We start from the raw sequence: 21,391 nt of genomic DNA, 5'->3' as shown, positions 1-21,391 counted from the left end.
CTCCAGAACCAGGTTTATGTTGCCTTTCGTTAATTTTCTTGTGCAGGTGACCGCCGACTTTGTAATTATGCAACATTCAATATTTTACTAACAATAATACCAACAGATCCGCGTAAATAAAAGTCACTACACAAATATTGCACAAACATTATTTTTTGGGCGGTTCATAGAATACGGTTTTTACTTAGTTTGCTTTTAGGAAAATAAAAAAGGCAACTTTCCCATTGGGAGAAACAGTTGCGCTCTCACTTTAAAATCCAGGCCGGTTTAATAATAGAAGGCGGGGAGCTGAGGGCAGCGTTCCGCCCCCCAAGCCAGCCAGCAGGCAGATTTACGCGATCGGCTCTCTGCGGGCTGTGTGCATGTAGTTCAGCCCTGATGAAAGCGCTGTGTTTTTACTGCAAACGGGGGCAATGTGAGAATTCTGAGCAAGCGAAATCGTTGTGGGTTCGTGTCCTTGTTTATTTTTTTTTTTACAATCATCATAATGCTCTGAATGTCGGGAACAAAGCCCGGTATCTTTTTTGTGTGCTGAGTTTCGGTGTTATTTTGGCAGTAAAAGCCACCCTAAATTAAAATTGTTGCCTGAGAACTTGAATGACTCCGGCTTTATCGACTGAAGCGAATGGTCAGGCTTTGTTGGGATATTAAGATACTCTAAGGCTTCTGCACCTGTGGGAGGAATTGATTGATACCCGTTTAATACCGAAGGTAAGTGTTTCTGTTAAATTCATGTCTCTGTATTTGCCTTTCACACAGCCTCCTCACAAATCCTGCTGCTGCCGCCCTGGCAGCTCAGGAAGGCTTAGAATAAAGAGCTCTGACATCACTCTTCATTGGGACAGTTGAATTAGTTATTTATTTAGAGCTTATCAATTATTTGCAGATGTCTTTGTACTTCGTTGTTGTTGAGAAGTAGTGCTTTAAAACCGCTTGTTTACTGCACCCAGGACTCGGACACGGCAAGGGCAACCCCAAGACTCGCTCCCTGTTGCCACACGAGTTTGTGTGCTGGAGAGCTGACCTCCGTACGCTACACACCTAGGGAATGAAACCGATTTCTCAACCCATTGGGTCGAATTAAAACTGAATTAAATCAATGCACATTTAATTTACTTTTCTGTGGTCACTGTTATGAAAATTGCCTTATTAAGAAGAACACAAACTTTCCGGAGACGTCTGCGCTTGCTGACAATTTCTGAATTCATATTGAATGACGGAGATTACATCAGGGAATGACGGCACCCCGTTGCGCCCTTGTTTATGCTTTAAGACCTTTGGTTTACGGTAATTCACGTGGTTTTTCATGATCATTCCGAATCCTAATGCAATAACCTACAGTATAGGGTGCTCTACAGCGATACATAGGACACTGTGATAGGAGTGGGATAAGGAGGCTCTGTTTTTTTTCTCCCCCGACCCGTCTCACCAAACCTGTGGTCCATAAGGACCTTCTGCGTCTTCATAGGTTAGACGAGGTTTCACAAGCTTCACATCTGGTCCTGCTGGGTCACTGACAGGTCTTGTCTCATTTGTAGACTCGCCAAAGCCAGTTTATCCAGCTAGAAGTCAGAAGTTGACAGTGTACGTTTGTAGCAGTGGATTAGATCTGTTTTAGGTCAGGGGACCATGGTGTTGAGGCTTTGGGAGGGTGTAAACCTATAGAAACTCTGGGTCCGACAGCAGTCTTGGCTGCATTTTCTTTCTACCCCAGAATTGGCATTCTCCCGGATCTTTAAAAGGGTGCACTGTCAGTTTATAAAATGAGTCTTAATGGTTTCAGTGTGTGTGTTGTGTCACGGGTTGAAGTCCTGATCACTTTGTGTACTCACAGGTGATGGGCAGCATTTGCATTCTCTAGTTTGTGCTTAGGAGGACATGGCTTTAAAATCCTGTCTCGAGAACTGATGGATGGAAATTTGAATGCATGCCTGTAGTCCACCTGCTCTGTGAGTAGAACACTGCCTCCATTCTTTCATGCTCTTGATCTCTCATAGTGAGTCTTAGACCTGTAGGTTTTCACAATTCTAAAAATTTCAGTGTTGATTCTCCGCTGTATTGTTACACTTTAAACTTATTCTCTCTAAACGCAACTCTCGTTGTGCCGTTTTCATATCTGTAAGAGTATTTGTTTCCGATTTGTGGTTAGAAGAGAGCTGTGCTGAAGAGACGCAGAAGGACAGCTGTGTAGGGGATTTGAGACTGGCTGGAGGGTCACCTGCTCGCTGGACATGAACGGCATTGTCAGTGTGGAAGCTGTCGGACAGGGTTTGCTTTGGCTTCTGTGCCTGACATGGCCATGCATGTGGCTTCAAAGCAGTTTGTGGAACTTGGTGCATCTAACGCTTCTGGTGCAGTGGAAAAGCTGATAGGTTTTTGCTTATTGCGCTGTAATACCAACAAGCCGGCCTTTAATAGTTTTATTCAGTAAGTCTATATCAATTGTGCTCATTTCCCCAGTGGATAAAAATCCTATCAGCTCAACAGTTATGGAGATTGGCATTGAGAACAGCATTATTGGACACTTATTTTAGGTGGTGTGGATTCCAAAGAGTTTAGGACTGATAATAAAATGTAATTTATTTCCATCTCCAGTCCATTTTCCTCTTCATGAGTGGTTTTTAGAGGTGTGATTTCCCCCGGAGGAGAATGCTGCTCCATAGATTTGTGGCACTTTTAAGCTGGAAAGTTCCTCCTGGCAGACATGAAGTAAGATCGGCTAAGTGCATTTGTATCCCATACAATGAGGTGTTGCTAGGGAAACTGTATAGATTTATTTTAGCGGGAGTTGCATAGCTTGGTATTTTCTTAATTGGCATCTATGAGCAAGTGAGGGGGAGAAGCAGCCCGTTAATAATGCCTGTCCCACAGGAATCTTGCCCCCCTCAGCCAGAAATAAGGAGCTTCCTTCTTTTCCCCTTGTGAGCACCGTAATGAGCAATGAAATCATGCCAAGATCTCCGTTGTATTCAGAATGAGTGGACAAAGAGCCCTCTGGCCGGCCTGCACAAGCTAGTAGGGGGCCACAGGAAATAAAGAAGCAGAGCTGCACGAGCCCTAGGCTGGCTTCCCAGTTCAGAAAAGAAGTGACGTGTTCTTATGTAAAATGACAAAATTGCATGAAACTTTGTTGAAATATGGTTGAATTTCATCATCTGCTGTTGTATTCACTTTTCATTTTTTTTTTTCTTGGCCTCTGCTAAGAACATAAGAACGCTTCTGAAGGAGTGTAGGCCATTTGGCCCATCTTGCCCGTTTGAATGTTTGTGGCTAAAAGATGCCAGGGTTTCATCCAGCTGTTTCTCGAATGTGCTGCCAGACTACTTGGTTCAGCTTGGTTTTCGTCTGGAATCTCTTTTGTCTTCCAGCAGTGAACCTATACCCACTGTGAAACAGGGGTACCACCCATCCCCTGCGCTGAGTTCAGCAAATCTCTTCGCAATCATTTCTGAATAAACCAGTTAGAATTGGGGAGCTGGTTCTGGGGAAACGCTAGTGGAGATCAGCTGATTACGAAACGGCAAGACTCCAGATTTCTTGCGGTGTGGCAAACTGTACGCCGTTGCCCTCTGCTTGCTCAGTTTCTCCTAGCTCTTTGGTCTGTGGCTCTCGCCCACAGAGGTTCGGCTACAGCATGACTGGGCAGTTTGTTGCAGGAATGCAGAGCATTGTGGTTAAAGTACCATCTGATTTCTGTCCTAAATGTACACCCTCCTGCTTGTATCACAAGGCTGCTGACTCTGATGGTTGATTTTATAATTAGCTCTGAAGATTCACAACACTTACCTGACATCCTGACTGGTGTGGATGGGAGGGGACAGTAAAGATGCAGTTCCTTTGTCTGCAGGATGGATCAGAGCACTATTGGATCATGATGCAGAAGAGTCACAACTTCTCTCTGCACCTATCAGTTTGTCATTCCAGGGCCCCCGGCTTCTCTGGTTTGGGTCATATTGGTACCACCTGCTAACGGCCTGTTATTTCACAACATCGATGCAGCCTCCTGTCCCTTGACACTTTCGAAGTAGTAGATGATGTTTTGCATTGTATACCATAGATACCTTCGTCAGCTGTCTCTGCTGAAAGCAAACATCACTATAATTATCGCATGTGATTTTCACTCAGCCTGCAATTATGGCTTTTAGCAATCCACGTAGTAGCAGTTTCTGTGGAGTGATAGAGCAGTTCTGCTATTGGCCTGTGAGGAATAGTGGTTAATATTGTGGGAGATCCTTCGGACCAGTGTGACGGAGACTGCTCCCTGGTATGCAGTGTATGGAAAAGCACTCCTATATCAAGAATATCTGTTTTTAAAGTGCTGGGAGTGTACTTTAACTGGGCAATAGACAGGTCTCTGTGAGGCTGCGGACAATGCTGGTGTTAATTTTGTTTTCAACATATGCCAGAGCCAGAGGTGACACACCTTTGTCTTGGCTTTAAGCTCTTCTGTGATAAGATAATTGGAACAGCTAATGCCACAAAAAACAAAGTGCTGCTTCACCGGAGAAGCTCGAGGAATGAACTAAAGGAAAGTGGACTAGCAGTCCATGTCAAGTCTTAAAAGACCATTTCATTGCTCATCAGGTCATTGGGCAAAAACCTGAACATTCTGAATTTTGAAAAGCAAATTGCTTTACAGAGGGTCTGCATGCTGTTAAGTGATGCTTGATACAACAACACTGCCTGCAATCACCTGGAAATAGTGAATATAATAGTGAATATTTCAGTTTTCCTGTTCAGCCAAAATCTGAGCTCAGAATGGTCATGTTTGGGCTGGGTCATGGACAGCACAGCTCCTGGCAGGCAGTCCAGTGTGCTGTAGCCCCAGATGGATGATGGTGGATTAGCAGATCTAATGTGGCAGTAGCCTGCTCTGTACATTCACCTCCGGGATCTGTTCCCTTATCTTATTAGTTTTAAATATTTCCAAGTGTAGCAGTTTGCCCACATTATAAATGTGACTGTGCAATAAGGAATTTACAGTGTCGGAATGCAGTTTAAGCAGCTACTATCCAAATTTTGTCTAGTTTGGGGGATTTGGATTTTTTTTCAGTTCTCCTTGATGGAGAAAGAGTTGGGCAATGCATCAGTCTCTTTTTCTATTCTTCCATCTTTCCTGAGGGGTGGCCATCATGGGGGTGGGGCGGCGCTCCAGGCAGCAGGGTCTCCGATCTCCGAGCTTCTGCTGAGCTGCACCACTCCTGCGATCTTCCCAATCTATTGCATCACTTCAGCGTTATGGGTGGAGACGTGCAGGAAACTGATGGCCGATTCATTCCTGTAGTTTTTATCCATTGTGTTTCACGTCAAAAATACAGTTTAAAATAGTTTTAACAGCCCTAGTAAGTCGAAGGCTGGAAATACATTTTTACATCTCTAAAACTGTACTTGCTTGTTTTTTAATGTGCCCTGGCGAGCTCAGCGCAAAAAGGTGCTAAAGCATATAACCATGTGCTGGCCCTGCAGCTTTCAGTTTCTGTGCCTTTTGGCATTCCTGTTGGCCCTCCTTTTCAAAGAAGTGTCCTGCTGCTTTTAATTATCACTTAGAAATCTTCCAAATGTCTCCAGAAGCCCTTTGGCACCATTTTGTCTGCTTTGCTGACTTGTTTTTGTGTTGGCTTTGTAAATCAGTCTCTCAACGTCTGCAAGTAAATGTGAGGTTGCCGTTCACAGCACAGTAACGGACAGGGGCTACCTCTGGCTTCATTCAGTGTCTCCCACCGTCTGCCCTTGTTGCACCTCTTTAAGCTCATGGTGAAGGGAAGTTTGGAGTCCGATTTCTTTAGCTTGTTCTTGTGCTTTAGTTGTTGTTATTTGTATTTACTGTTGAGTTATCCAGCATATTGCCTATGCAACAGTGTAGTTTAGGCCCCTCCCACATCAAAAGGAATATAATTGTCACTTGACTTGAAGTGTGCTTCATTCTTCTTATTTAATAACAATACTATTCTATCAGCTATTTTTGGAAGAAAGACTTTGGTACCAGTAATCTAAAAATACACTATATATAGAGGCTCTATCGTGCAAATTGCCCATCTAAAGCATTAGAAAAAGAGCTTTATCTTTGACTTAATCATGTCTGTGTTAGTGGTCCGAAATGTTTGTGTGCTGTTGTGCAGTCATGGGAATTTCTGTCATGCTTGGCATTCCACCATTTGCCAAGTAGCGGTGGGCTGCTGGAGATTCACGCTAATTAAACTGGTTGAGATGATTTTTGGAGATGCGCCAGTGATCTACTCAAGAATATTGGAAAAAATGATTCGTACCGTTTCGGAGTTCTCAGACGCTGCCAAATTCGTCTCTGGAATGCCTTGGGTGAACCTTTCCCATAGCAATAACTGCTCACTTTGGTCCTCAACTGTGGCTGAGCTGCTCCAGCTCCTTTATAGTGAAGCACGCTGTGGACATCTGGGTTTTCCTCACAGAGACATGCAGCCTAGGCTTAATAGCTGCTCTGCATAGTCCTCCCAATGTTTGACTGACTGTGCCACCTCCTGCTTATGTGTTCTGTACACAACAGAGTACAAATACAACCTCGGTTTAATAGACAAAGTTTTTTATGCTTGGGGAATAAACCCTAAATGAGACTTCAGCTGCAGGTATGATGCATCATCATCAAAACAGATGTGTGAATAGCAGCTCTGTGAAGGGATTTGTGTATCTCCTTGCTGAAGCTGTTGATTTATTTTACATAATATTTTCATTAAAACTGGATTCTATTTGCAACAGATGGTGGACCTGCTCTTTCCTGGGTTGTACTGCAGTCAGCTTGGACGCAGGTATCGTTTGCAAATCCAGATTAATCTGCTGTGTGCTGGCCTGCTAAACGCAGGCAGCCCAGTTTGGAGACCCAGCAGAGAGGGGGAGGCAGGGATTTACAGCTTGTAGGTGAGAGAGAGAGGGAATGAGCTTAGTGTGTTGCTCTGCCCTTGCCTGCTCACACCACTGCCAGCCCTATGTGTATCTACAGTGTCATGTGGGCTTCGCTGTCAGTCTGGGTTTGATTCGAGCCCCTTCAGTACTCTATGACCACCAAAACGCATTATGTAAAGTTTTTAAACTGCAAAAATCAGATTCCAAAAGCATTTGTAGATGTTCTTCAGAGCTCAGCTAAGAACTGAAACGTGAGTTTGGTTTTTATAGTGGACGGCTCCAACTTGCTCTCCTTTCAGAGAAGAGTGAGGTTTTCCTTGTTGCTTCTATGCCTATGTAAATGGGTTATCACACATTTAATTCAACAATGAAAGTACTAAGGATTGCAAGGTATGTGGTGAACTGTGGTAGGTTGTTTCAGTAAATGTGCTGTTCTTTTACCTTTTCTTGGTGACAGCTGAGATTTCCATTTTCAGAGCACTGAACTCCTTAAGATTTTTTTTATTGCCTCATTAATGAGTGTATTAACATGCATTTTCAGCCTTGAAGGAGGCATGGTCATGTATTCTGCAGACACTGTGCAGGTTGACAGTGTTAACTTGTGTAAACCCACCACGGATTGTGAATCTCTTAAATGAAGCTTCAGTAAATGGAGCCGTAATGCTGCTGAATTTATCACTATTACAGTCCTATCAATTTTCTCTCGTGTCCACTGTCCAATACGCACGTGAGATGCAGAGCTCTCTGCTGACTAGGGTATTTTTCTCTGAATTCTATCTCCATATATGAGCAGGTAGCAGCATTACCTGAGAGACTGCACCCTGCTTGTTTATGAGAAATTAGAGGAAAATGTTTTTCTGGCACCTGACCCACTTATCCTGAGTTTAGTACACTGCATCTGCCCACTGTTACAGCTCCTGTGCCACTAGAAGCCTCATGTTTTGTTCTGTTAAAGGAGAGCAAACATCCATGTTCATTTTTAATGTCGCTGAGATTTATTTGGCAATAATAAACATTTAAATGTTTTTCAAAGTTTAAATTCCACAGGCATTAGAAAATGTATATTTTTAAAATCCTTACATTAAAATAAACTCATAATGACACTGAAAAAGTGACATTTTGTTTCTTCCCCTCTTGGGGAAATATTACCGACGCTGTGTTGAGCCCAGGCTTGATGTCTTCATCTGCCTGTGCAGCTCTGCTGAAATATCAGAATCTACAAAGCATCTGTGTGTTGCTCTTTGCTGATGTTGCAAGTAAAATAGTGTGGCTTTGATTGCTTCAGAACTACCTGCATTTTGGTAGTTGTGGACTCCTGAACTACACAGTAGACAGAGTCCAACGTGGACTCTGCTTTGGTGTGGGGAAAAGGCAAATGACGTCAATATTTAACATACATAGTGCAGCACTCTGTCCCTTTAAGTTCACCTTGGATTTCCTGAGATGTCTGTAGCCCTTGTAGCCTGGGGAGGGGGAAAGAGGTTTGTCTGTCAATGATCCAGTTTTTACCTCCAAAGTGCCTTTGGGCTCATTGTCACAGCTGTCCAGCCCTGTGATGGCAGGCCTGAGCTATGTACACCCTGCTGACTACAACTGCTGTCCTGAAAAGGGCTCTTAATGTGAATGTTCACTCACCGTAGCAACAGAATATGTATACCACTAAGCTAAAAGTTCAATAAATGATTGCATATCTGTACATTTAATCAATGTCTTCTTAAAATGTCTTCATTAAATTCCAGAGAATGCACCTATTTTATACTTTTGTTATGGGACGTATCTTTCTCCTAGTGCAGCTATCTGCTATAAGAAACCTTCTGTAGGAGATCTAAAGTATGTTTTAAAATAAGTTCAGCCAAAAGAGTCCTTTAAATGTATGAATTCGGGAAATGATCCAGAAATTTTTCTTGTAGATGGAGGAGGAACTAGCAGCTTGCTGGGAGTATTGGAAACATCTTACCACACCCAGTGTTCATCCAGGACAGGGTTACTGGGAGACTACACCCTTGCTGAGCTAAAAAAAGGATTCTATGGCTCACAGGCCATTCACAAGCAGGGTTCTGTGATCCACAAGCAAAGTTCTTGGTGGCTATGGCCTGTTGTTTGTAAAGCTCTTCACTCTTGTATATCAAAGCACTTTATTTGCTGCAGGACCGTAACTGTCTGCTTTTCGAAACTGGCATTACTGCCTTCTGTAGTCATGCATGTAGGTTCTGCTTGTTATTAGAAAGCTCCCTGCTGCTGACGCATTGTTGCAGGAAAACAGTTGCTCCCACCAGGTTGTGGGCTGAAGTTATGGAGACTGTAAAGTTTACGGTTTCTAGAAGCTACAACAGCCTTTATTTCTGACCTGATTTTGTTTTATTCTGTGACCTGTTCTGTTCCACTCTCTCCTTAGCTTCATTCCTCCACATGGCCCATTTTTCTTGTCTGGGTTATTTGTAGTTCAGCCAACAGGATGGTGCACCAAGTTCTCTTCTCCACAAATCACATTGTTTTGAGTCCTTGCTGTACAGTACATCACACTCTTAAATGTGATTACGCAATTGAACTGAAGAAGAATTTGCTTGTATATAGGCTGATAGGCAACAGGAAGATGAACAATTGTGAAAATGAAGCTGGATTCTGTTTGGAAATGGACCCAAAAACTTGAATCTGACTAGAATACATGAAGCTTACTGTATGACAATTTTTGGCAAAGCAAAATAAGGGTCTGCAGATCAAGAACAAAGCTCTTGTATGGTACTGGAGTTTCAAGCTGTTGTAGTCTCTTGGAAAAACATAAAATGAGGAAATATTTCCTATCTGGTGATATCGTTGACACTGATAAACACTTGTGAATGTTCTTCACTAAGATTGGTTGTTTTCATTTAGTTCCTGTGATTCTGACCATGCTTCTGTGCTGAACTGTCAGTACAACATGGCCCTGCCCTGTAGACAAGCCTGTCTTCTGCGTCTCTGCTTGCCTCTTCAGAGGCTCTCTCTGATTCCTGTGGTCACAATGTTGGATGTGGACTTGGTGTCCTTTTGGAGACCAATTTGGGAAAGAATTAGCTTGCGTACTCTTTCTGCATTATCTAAATGCTGGTTCTTTTAAAAACTCTTTAAATTTTCAAGCATGTGCTCCTAGGTCCTTAATACAGCTAATTGTTTACTTAACTAGTCACAATTCCTGTCTGATGTTTAGTCAGTGTTAAATAAAAATTAAAATCTGTAACCTAATTGGAGACCGACTCTCTGGGAAAGTCAAAGTGCTAGAACTGATATGGTCTGGTTTAATTCCTCACAGCCTAGTCTACTGAGATGTATAGTGCTATGACTTTATCACATGACTATCTGAACCCTGACTGCCCCCCCTCCCCCCACAAAGTGTCCTCCTGGAGATATGGCGCCTTAGGACTAATTCCAGCTTTCCGTCAAGAGTGAGCTGTTCTGCAGGGGATTTTTTTTCCTGTAAATAAAAATCAATTTGCATTCCACTTCAGTGACTGTACAACAAAAAATAAGAGTTTCACTCTGGCAGTTTTCAGTCACTGTAGCTTTTTCCCTTCGCTGTGCATGGTGTTGGAATGGAAGGCCTAAATTGTCGAGGTGCTGTCTTGGAAACGGACGAGCTCTCTAGCACACACAAACACAGCTGGTGTTTCTGATGTGGCTTGGCACCTATGTGGCCACCTGCAGTCCCCTTGTAGGATGTACACAGGCACTGAAATGCTGTGCTCTGGAGAAGCAAGGGCCCTGCCAGCTGCTTTTGTGCAGTTACTGCGATGTTTCTCTTGCCTCTTGGAGACTGAGCTAAGTGCTTTGCCCATGAATGGGGAGACATTTGCCTTCATTCTCTGCTGTCTAAGGGGTTTGGTGATGGAGATGTGACCCCTTGTGTTTAAAGGCTGGTTTTCATGTTGGGGTTTTCCTGAAGTCTGCGTGATATGGATGTGAATGCCCACAGGGAACGATATCGTCCGTGAATGTGTGTAGTTTGAGTGAATGTGTAGCTTGTCGGCACAATGTACTGTGGTTAGTGGGGGTGTCCCTGTGTCCATGGGGTCAGTGGCCCATGCTCTGACCTCATTTGCACAGTGTGGGTCTCTATGGTCTGAAGTCTTAAACTGGACAGTCTGTTTTTACTAAAACAGTCTGTTAGTCTTGTCATGTTTGTGCGAGTAGTGTGGCCACTGCAGTCTTATAAAGTTAATTGAAAACCACTTCAAGGCCGTGTGTTGGCTCACGCAAAGGTTTGTTAAATTCCAAAACTAAAGAGACAAATACTGACACAAACAGAATCCTGTGGCTCTTTTGTCAACAAAATGATTTATTGTTCACTGTATACTACTTGTAAAGACTGTGCTTTGTGTTTTAAAAACCTTAAGTAATGCACTTATTTTTGGATGCTTTGCAAGCTTTCATTCCGCCAATACTGTATGTTTCCTTGATAGCTTGTGTGTTCTTGCCGTGGATGTAATTCACTATAGTTAAGATTGTCACAAAATCAATGTCATTGCAATGGGTGTAAAAGGAATTGTACTAGCGCTATGCACCTTTCTGATCTTTTCTGACTATTTGAGCATTCAGCAGTCCTGCTTGGAATACGTTCTGAAGCCTCTTCTTGTCATCAAGTGAACTGCTCTGAAGGCGCTGACGAGTCTGCTGTTAATGGTTGTGTTAATGTATCAGGTTTCTGAAGATGAAACTGAATTGGGAATCTACATCCTATTTGTGCATGTGTTATCTTTAGAATGTTATTCGGAGAAGAGAGTTATTGGATACCTCGAACGAGAAATACGAAGTGTGGCAAATAAACTTTAACCCAAGGCACTAAAGGAGGTGCAGCTTTCCTAGGTGCCAAAGCCTGTTCCTGGCCTGCCTTTCTGTTGGTACAAGTGTTGGGCTGGTCACTTTATGAAAGATGTATTTGTTTCTTGAGAGCGAGCTGTGGGCTTATCTTCTATTGCTTTATTGCTGGTACTCCTAACCTCTTTTTTATCAAATTCTTTAGATGTCCAAGAAATTAAGTTCATTAGTAATTCAATAAAGTGGGATTGAAGGCTACAACTTGTAACAGAGATTTGCTCTGTTACATTGTTTCAGAGATTTGCATGAATTGGTTCATTTGTTGGTGTTGACAATGCTAAAACCCCAGTCTCTGCATGTGAGTTACCTATTTACTTTCATGACTTGTTTAAGAGGAAGTCCCCTGTTCGGGTCTGGCAGTAAGGGAATAACATATTTAGGAGAATAACACCCCAGTGTGACTGAGGTGCTTTCTTTGTCTTTCTTCACTTGGACGTCTGGCATTCAGTTTATTTCCCCAGCTGTACAGGAACAAAGCAAGTTTATTTTTAGTGTAATCAGGATTATATGATGTAACTTTTAATTGTCCTTTCTTGTTTGTTCTGTTCCTTAATACATTTGCTGGTGTCCGTCTGTATTCATCGGTGGCTGAAGCAAGTTTTTGTAAATGTTAGATCAGTGCTATATATATATTTCTGAGTTGTGGTGCTTGGACAATAACGATAGCAGGCATCCCTAACTTGACACTGACTGGACACTTAAAACTCAAGCGTTTTTATTTTGTGAAGCTCTCCAAAGCCAAGTTGTTATTTTTCATTGTTTTGCATATTTTTATTGAAAATGTCTTCTGTGTTATGGAAACAAACATCCCCTGACTCATTGAAGGATGTACATTTTCTGTATCGAGTTATATTTGGACAGTAGTGAACCAGTTGTATAAGATTTGTCACGCATGGCGAGATGAACCATGATGCTCGGCAGCAACTGCTGAAATCGTCTGTTGCCCTTTTGCCTCTCAAAGGGTGATGAAAGGTAATCAATCTGATTTCGGATAATATACATTGCAAGGTCAAGAAACTACATTAGGCGCCTGGATCATCCACAGGAAATTGCTGCCGTCAGGAGGTTTTATGTGATCCAGTGTTATTTGAACAGGTCATGTGGTGTCTCATCAATTCCCCTGTATTTAGACCCAAACCTGATCTTGTCTTCCCTGCGTGTTCGACAGTGGGGCTGGAAGGCTTTAATGTACATGGAGCTTTCTCATACTCCTTTTCATGAGGCCACTTGGCTTCGAATCCTTGTTTACTCTTCCTCCTGCAGTGTTAACGGAGGCTCCTAATGGCTCCTAAAGTCTTGTAGGTCATCCTGAAATCCAGTTCTGTAGAAAATTGCTGATCATATGGGAGTTTTGGCCACTTCACTGAATTGATCCTATTAATGTACTGAAGAATATCAGCTATGGTCCTTCAGGTTTTGAGATTTTTGTTTCTGATTATCCTCAGTGAAGAAATCGACCTGCTTCAGTGATCAAAGCAATCTGTTTTAGGTGTTCAGGACTTGGTGATTGAGGGGTGACCCCTTAACCCTGTGGGCTTCCATGGTAAGAGACCCCTGTGCCAGCCCATCATTCCTGCCTTGGGCATGGGGTCTGATCTCTATGCTAGCTGAGCTGCGAGGGGAAGGGAAGGATTCCTTGTGAAGCATAAACTTTGATTTCCAGCGTGGTGTGGGGGTGTCGGAAAGTCAGCTTTAGGTTATATGACATGGTGAAGGGACGCGTTATTAAATGTGGCATGATGAGAAACTACGCAAACATACACCAGGATTTCTTTTTTTAAAGATATGAGAAATGTGTATTTTGTATGATGTTTTGAAAAATCCAGTGGTGAACTTGTGTATTTGAGACGAACGTCTGAGGGTCTGTGGTCAGTTGTGCATGTCGTATGGGGTTACAGCAGCCCTCCTGCTAAAAACCTGGTTGATGAGTTGGCTCAAGTTCAGCCCCAGTTTCACTGGTCAAACCTGATCTGTGGAAAGGACGTGCTCTCCGAGGTTAAGGTTAATTTCCGTTTCAGCCTGGCTTGCTGTGCTTTCTTAAATGTTAATATTTTGAATCCTGTGAAACGAGCCACTGCGTGCCTGGCCGCAGGTCATGGGCACAGACTGGCTTCCTAGGGATCGCTCCTTAGGCCTTTGATCCCAAAGAGAAACTGTGAACTTCCCAGGGCTGCAGGCTGTTTTTGCATCCTTCCTTTTTTTGCTGTAGGAAATGAGACAGCAGAATGAGAGTTATTTCAAACTCCAAAAGTTGCAGAGAAAGTGTTTTTACCTTCAGAGAAGGAAAATGGTGCCAAGTGAAATCTTAAAAAACTAAGGAGTAGTACGTTTGTTAGTTGTTTGACCAAATATCCTCAGCCACTGCTAGTGTGTGTGTATATATTTTTAAAGATTTTACATTATGCAGTCCATGTTTTCTAGATATTAATAATAATGATGGAACTCATTTTACCGTCTTTCTTAATTATCCTAGCAACTGAAGAATGTATATATCATAACCTGCATTGGGATTTCTAGATTTAGAAATCGAACTAGATTCAGTTACAAAGTGGCTGGGTTTTCAAGTAAATCAGTCAAATACCTCAAGAGTGTTATTGGTTTCAATAAGAAAACTACCTTACTTCGTTATCTGCATTGTACATGTGTACATTTTGGCTTTTAAAATCATCCATAAATCAGCCTTTGGTTACATGTTCTGTATTTTAGCCTATTTATTGCTTCCCAGCATTGTCTTAAAAAATGAAAAAAACGTTTCTCATGTCTAGTATTTTGCTACCTGTGAGTAACATTGTGTACTGCTCTACCTTAAAGCTGCCTGCGATGTTTGCCCAGCCTTGTCTTTTGTAAGCCTTCTTGAGTTTCCTTTGCAGCTTCTGTAGGGTCTTCTAATCCCTGCTTTACTACTTCAGTGTCTAATTGCTCATCTAAAATAGAGCAGTGGTCCTAATCCAAATCCCTGTGATATTCCACTAATTACACCCACCCAGTTTGATCATTCATCCTTTATTTGTACCATATCTTTGTGTGCTTTATTGCTGTGCCTTGTTTGCAAAATTTAACTTGGCATGATCTGGCTCACCTGAAACTAATTATCCCCAAGAATTCTATCAATTTGATGATGCTCTAGTTTAAATTTTTATTTCAATAACCTTACATGTAACAGATCTATTGATCTAGAATTACATTTGTTCAGTTGTGATTGCATTTCAATCTATGGGCACTTTTCCAGTCATTGGTTATTTCCTCTTCTTCCAACAGGTGCAACAGATCTGTGGTCTTGTTCCCAGTGGGGGCAGTTGTTGTTGTAGGTCTGTGGGCTTGAAGGCTTCTCTGGCAGTACAAGACATTGACTTTAGCTTCAATAGTCTTAAAAATGAAAATGAGTCATAAGCAATGAAGTGTTGTCAATTCCAGGTTAAAACCATCTTGAGCCCAGTGAGCTGCTTGGTCTGTATTGCATTAGGTCTGGACTGGGACTTTCATGGCACCATTGGCGTGAAATAGTCTCTGGTGGGCCTTCATGAGTCATGGTACCAGGAACAGTCACACTGTGTGTGTGTGTGTGTGTGTGTGTGTGTGTGTGTGTGTGTGTGTGTGTGTGTGTGTGTGTGTTAGAGGTAATTTACAAAGGTTTCTCAAAGGTTGTCACCTGCCAGACAGGATTGTAAAAGGTGGAATTTAATTGAAGCAAAAAATAAAGTATAAATGAGCAGCTTTTGGAATTGTGGGAGAAGTTTAAAGGCAGCGCTTGAGTTATTCCCAGTCCTTCAGGGAGTGGAGCCCTCAGCTTCAGCTGCTGTTCTAGAGCTGGCTATGACTGATGGCCACCCCTCCTGCTGCTATGGGAAGGGTTGTGGTGTCCTCTCTGGGTTTGTGGACCTTTTGAAAGGATAGAAAAGGGCTTTGTGTGGGAAGGTGCTGGTGTGTTCAGCAGATACTCTCCTGCTTGTTTTAGCATGTTCAGTCTTCCCTGACAACCTTCAAATGAGGTCATTGTAGCCAAGGCGTTTACACCTTATCTGATGGTATTTCTGGCTGAAACTCTGTTTGGCACAAGTGCTGTGTTTTGCAATTAACTTTTCTGGTTTCAGCAATCAGGAGAGCCTGTTTCATTGTGTGACTAATACAGGAATGAATGTAGCAGAAATGTTTTTTTAATGAGTTTAAATTTCAGATATCCTGAGGAAAACAACGCAATAATGCTAGATCATTGTGCATAAACATTTTCCAACTTTGCATACACACATTGCCTACTGATAAAGGTTATTATGAGGTTGATGAATTTGAAATTGAAACTGACTCTTCTCGTAGGGCTTAGATTTCAAGAGGTCCTGTCTTCATCAGCGTTGTGAGAGTGTGAGTGGAGACAGGATTGTTCATTCTGCACCGGCAGCCTTTGTGTGTTTTGAGGAAAATTACCGCGTGAGTGTGTAGATGTGAAAGGTGGGTGGGCAGCTGATTCAGTACCCTGTTATTTTTGAGACTGCTAACATTCCCTGAAATGGCTCATTAATATGAAACATGTTGATGAGTCAGTGGTGCTGTATGGAAACCATACGTCCCAAAATGTGCCCTGACCCTAGGGCAGTTTTGGCTGAAGGAGAATTGACTTTGTCTCCCTTCCTCTCTTTATTACAGCCCCTCTGCTGGGCTCTTGAAGGGAATCCTCTGTTCTCTGCAAATCTGTGAACACCTGTGTAATGTTAAATTTGTGACGGACTTCTCAGATCTCAAGATGGCTATTTAATGACAGTGACAAGTGGGGAAAGAAAGGCTTGTGTTTTGTGTGTTCAAGGCTAAGGCTCTATACTATGTAACAAAATGAACGTCATTCATGCCCAGCAGTCTAAATCAGAGATCTTTTTTTTCTAGCTTTGACCATCTGTCCACCTGTCTGACTGAATTGTTTATGATCTGTTTCACTAGCCTATACTGTATAGTTAAAAGGAGCCATCCCTCAGATGGCCGGCGTAGCTGGTCATCACTTACTGACCAGTGATGTGATGTGGTCTGATTCTGGCGGTCAGCAAGGTCTTCGCAGTGCTTAACCAAGTTTGACGTGAGGCAAGTCTACCGTGAGGCAGGTGTAGCTTGAGGGTTGTAATGACAAGATTAACCTTGAAAACATTTGAATGGGCACATGAATCACTCTGTAATGAGTTCAACTTTAAGTACTGCAAGCTTTTAAAAGATAACTGTTTTAGGTACAGTACATCTTGTTTGATTCGGTTTAATGCATCTCAGTGTTGAGCAGATGTAATCTGAATAACATTTCCCCCTCATACCCCCATAATTAAGGTTTACCTTACCTTTGAATGAACAAGTGCTTAGCATGTGACTTCTTAACTACCAAGAAATATCTAAAATGTGAAAAGGTATTTCAAGGGCTGTATAAATTAAAAAAAAAAACATTGAAATTGCAAGGTATCTTTGGTACTGTTAAAATACTGTTATAAATGACCAGTGAGCAATAGGGATAAGCATTGCGTTAGCTTCTACCAGTGTCATTGAGCCCTTGTCCCCAAACCCATACAATATTCATAAGGCCACTTACTCTTGACCAACCTATTGCCCAATTACTACAAAAATCTATAGCGTTGTGGTCTTAATTGACCTAATGGAAAACCATTCCTATCGCTGATGCAGATGACTGTTTCAAGTCCCTGTGGGAGCTTCATGATGTTGTCGAAAAGGATCCCTCTCTAAAATGGCATCTTGTTGTTTTTTTAATATATTGAGCATTATGAAATAAAGGGCTCAAGCCCACAGAGTGTGGAACGTAATAGCCTGTTTCTAATATAGCTGAAGAGAGCACGTCTCTTTTAAAGGGCTGTGTACTCTTGTTAAGGCGATTTACACAGCTGGGCACTTTCCTGGAACAGCTCGAGTGAAGCTTGCTGAAAGGTACAATGGCACTTGGGATTTGAGCCACAACCTTCCAGTTGTGAGTCCAGAAGCCTGAGCACTATTCCACACTGCTGCTCAGGTAGCTCTAGCACAGACGAACCCCGTAATGCTAAATGCCTTTATGCACTTGGTGAGGATGCCCGGAATATAATTTGATTAGATGGTTGATCAAAGATTTGAATTTTGGAGGGTAGTTGTGATCGGTGTACAAAAGTAAATGTATCCCAGCCAATTTGGAGGTGAAACATATCTGCCTTTCCTGAAGAGACCAAACCACATCACAGAATATGATCTTGTGCCTTCTAGCACATACTAAACCAGTCCTAAACAGCTGTTCAGAAAAAATGTACATGTTTAGTAAAAGAAACAAGCAAATACAGAGCACTGATCTCCACGCAGAACCAGATGGGCTATACAGTACAATCTCTACAGTATATATAGTATTGTAAAGTGCTCTGTGGCTGACTGTGGCAAAGGGTGCCATAGTACTTTTGTTGTTGTTTCTTGACTGCTGAATGGAAGGTCACCTTCTCTTCCATGGTATACTTCTCTAAATTTTTGGAAAATAATCTTGAAAGGTAAAAACAAAAAATGTGCATCAGCCCTTTTAAGGTGTAGTGCACTGTCAAAGGCAGGTGAGAGAACAGCTGAAGCTGAGCAGCGTTAGAGGAATTGCTGTCTTTTTTTTTTGTGTGCGAGTTATGACCTTCCTGGATGCTCACAACAAAACCACACGCCACCCCGTCTTCCCCTCCCCAGCTGCCACCGCATCAGTCCTGAAAGGCGGCACCCTGTGTAGGCTGGCACGAGTCCTCTCCCGCTGGGAGACTAATGACTGCTTCTGAGAGCCCCGATGGGACAGAGCCTGCCTCTTCACAGCACTGACACTAATTACAGGAAGCACAGCCCTGTGCCCTGCTGTCTCCACAGACAGACATCACGGGCAGCCGGCTCTTCGACGCCCCCCTGGTGGCCTCTGGACTCACAGGGGCGGATTGCTATTTAGATCGTCCCCTGTGGCACAGAGCACCGCTTGATCACAGATGCATATGCAGGCAGGATTGTGGGTAATGTCACTGAGGTGTTCTTCTGATTCTGAAGTGATATCATGTGCGTGCTAGTCACTTCTTATTTAGCAATGTGTCCCCTGCTTCACTTTTCCAGTTTGAAGGCTCCTATTCAGCTACAGTAGGTTTGCTGAAAAACCTCCTTTTATTTGCAACCTTTCCATGCCTTCTCCCTTTTGCAACACACGTGAACAACAAGTAGCGGACAAAAAAAAGGAAAAGCGTGGGTCCAATAGAGATGACGAGTCTGAAAGCGAGGACTGCAAAATGGATGTTGTCCATGTGTGAATTAAACAAAAAGCACCCCAGTATGCTTAGGGTCCTGCATAAAATGACTGGACAGACCTGGTTGCCTGTAGCTTCTGCCAACATGACTACAAGAGGAGATTGCAGTGACTTTGAAAGTGGGGTGACTGTTGAGGTGCATTTGGCAGCAGTTTCAGTAATCAAGACAGCTCAATTTGCTGATTTTTCACAAGCACAACAGTGACTAGGGCGATGTCAGCATGAAAATTCAAGGATCAGGATATCTGTGCATTCAAAGTCTAAGGCTAAAACGGCAAGCAGCTGTAAATTTCAATTGACAGCATATTTCTGCTTGAGACCCAAGCAGCCGGGTTAATCAAAAATGGTCCACCAAGAACTCCACAGAGAGGATTACCATAGCCTGGTTGCAGTGCAGGATCTATTGATGTACCTTTTCTGAGTCCAGTGGTGGTGAGCATGGTCAGTAGAGAAATGTGGTATGATCAGGTTAGTCATCCTTCACCGTGTTATCAACAAATGGATGAGTGCACATGAACTCCAACAGCTTGACATGTGGGGCATATTTACAAGGTTAATGCTAATTGCTACTTAATGGTACCGAGGGATCATTTTCATTTCTTTCCTGCCAGCAGGGGAGCTTTCCAGGGTGACGATGGTTTGTTGACCATGCCGCTGATGTTATCCATATGTCATGGGCTTCTAAGTCACCAGATCTAAACCCAATTGAAAATTTGTGGGACATTCTGGAACAACTCCAAGAAACCTATTTTACACCTCTAATGTAATAATTGCTTACACTTATCTTGCTTTTCTGGACACTCCGCTCAAAGTACTTTACAGGTAATAAGGACTCTCCTCCACAACCACCAATGTGCAGCATCCACCTAGAATATCTGGAGAAGGAAATAGTGTTGAACAAAGTGAGCACCTTCAGTACCTGTAAATCTCTTTGCAGTGGTTTATAGAATAACTTTTCTTCATAACACCCATTATTTTATGGAATTGATTTGTTTTATTTAGTTCCCTTGACAGAACAGAGTTGCAACCTGGAAACCTCTGCTAGCACTGCTATTTACATTAGCGTATTGTAGATGTGTTCCTTTCAGTTTCAGACTGAATTTCAGACAATTTATTTTCTGTGTAACGCAAAAAAAACTTCTCCATATTGGTTAAATACAAATTGGGGAACAAAGTACACTGATTAGTGATCAGCACTGCAGTGATGTCATTATTAAAGCTGATTAGCTGTGGAAACACTTTGAACCGCAAGTTGAGGCTTTTTTGCCTTGTCCCCAGGTGCCCCTGCAGCGACTGCTGGAGCTAGAGAATTGGAAAATGACCTTTACAGAGGGGAGGATATAGGGGACAAAGCAGGACTGGGACCGTGGAAGGCTCCAGTCCAATACTGTACTGCCTTTTACTTGAACTCCTGAATGTTAAACACTTCAGCTATATAAGCAGTATACGGCTATAAAGTATTTCCCTTGTGATGGTTTCCCACCGATGTGGGTCTCATGCCCCCTTGCCTTCCTTATCAATTATTTTTTTTACTGCTTTGTGTGAGCCCTGGACACATGCTGTCCTGGACCTTGACATCTGTGATCCAGTGACTCTGAAGAGAAGCTGGAGCCACTGAGTCATCGCCCCTTTGACGTCGGCTTCAGGTGGGTGACGGGGATGAGGCTGCCTTTTCAGAGCAGCAAGCTTTGCAAGGATGCGTCGGATAGCATGCGATTGGCTCCTCTTACAGAAACGTAGGAGGAGACCCTTTGTTGTGTTAGCTGTGAGAAATAACAGACATTGTTAGTTGGAAAAATAGCTTCATGCTGTCTTTCTTTATAATTTCATATTCTACTTTATATTTACTTCGGAAGTGTGAGTCATCTCGTCTCTATGTAAGCTTCAAGCAGACTTGGTGAGGAGATTTCCTGGCAACAGTTCAAGGCTGACAGTTAAATGCCTGTAAAAGACGTTTCTTACGTAAAGTTAAGCAAATAATGATTTCCTGAGAATAGCCTAGAGCTACTTTGGAACAGATGCCCAGCAAACCTATGAAAGCCACTGTAGTGTGGCACGAAGTTGCTCTCTCAGAACACAGGTTCAGACGTTGCCAGTTGGAGCTTGGCTCCTATCGTTGTTTCGAGTGTGGCTGAAATTCCTCCTGTGGTGGCGCATAGTTGGCTGAGTACAGCTGGGGTTCAGTCTGCCAGCGCTCCCTCCACCTTTGGAGTGGCAGAGACTCCTGGAGCCTTCTGAGTGTGGAAGAGCTTGTGATGTTGTTGGAGAAAGATGACATTACTCCAGTCAACTCATGTCCTGGGCTCTAACAGAGGGCACTGGGGAAATACCCATAAAACTGAGTTGATAATATAATTAACTCTTAACTCGACATTACGAATCAGCACTTCTATTGTTTTCTGGCCCTCATA

At 42.8% G+C, this 21,391-nt stretch overlaps 1 protein-coding gene across 5 annotated transcripts in view; it reads left to right on the top strand.

Annotated features, from left to right (window-relative positions):
* Nucleotides 1-310: 310 nt before the first annotated feature.
* LOC148830031 (glycerophosphodiester phosphodiesterase 2-like) overlaps nt 311-21,391 on the top strand; it is a 64,381-nt gene continuing 43,300 nt past the window's right edge. For 3 of the 5 annotated variants that reach the window (XM_088920045.1, XM_088920043.1, XM_088920048.1), the window contains exon 1: nt 311-711. The gene's annotated coding sequence lies outside the window, so the exon portion shown is untranslated. Of the gene's footprint in view, nt 712-20,545; nt 20,627-21,391 lie in introns of those variants that run through there. The other 2 variants (XM_088920046.1, XM_088920044.1) reach the window with 2 other exon arrangements.

This window comes from Atractosteus spatula, chromosome 7 (assembly GCF_055471065.1).
Source record: "Atractosteus spatula isolate fAtrSpa1 chromosome 7, fAtrSpa1.hap1, whole genome shotgun sequence".
NCBI lineage: Eukaryota > Metazoa > Chordata > Actinopteri > Semionotiformes > Lepisosteidae > Atractosteus > Atractosteus spatula.
The sequence above is the reverse complement of the archived record's forward strand: the minus strand, read 5'-3'. Positions and strand labels throughout refer to the sequence as shown.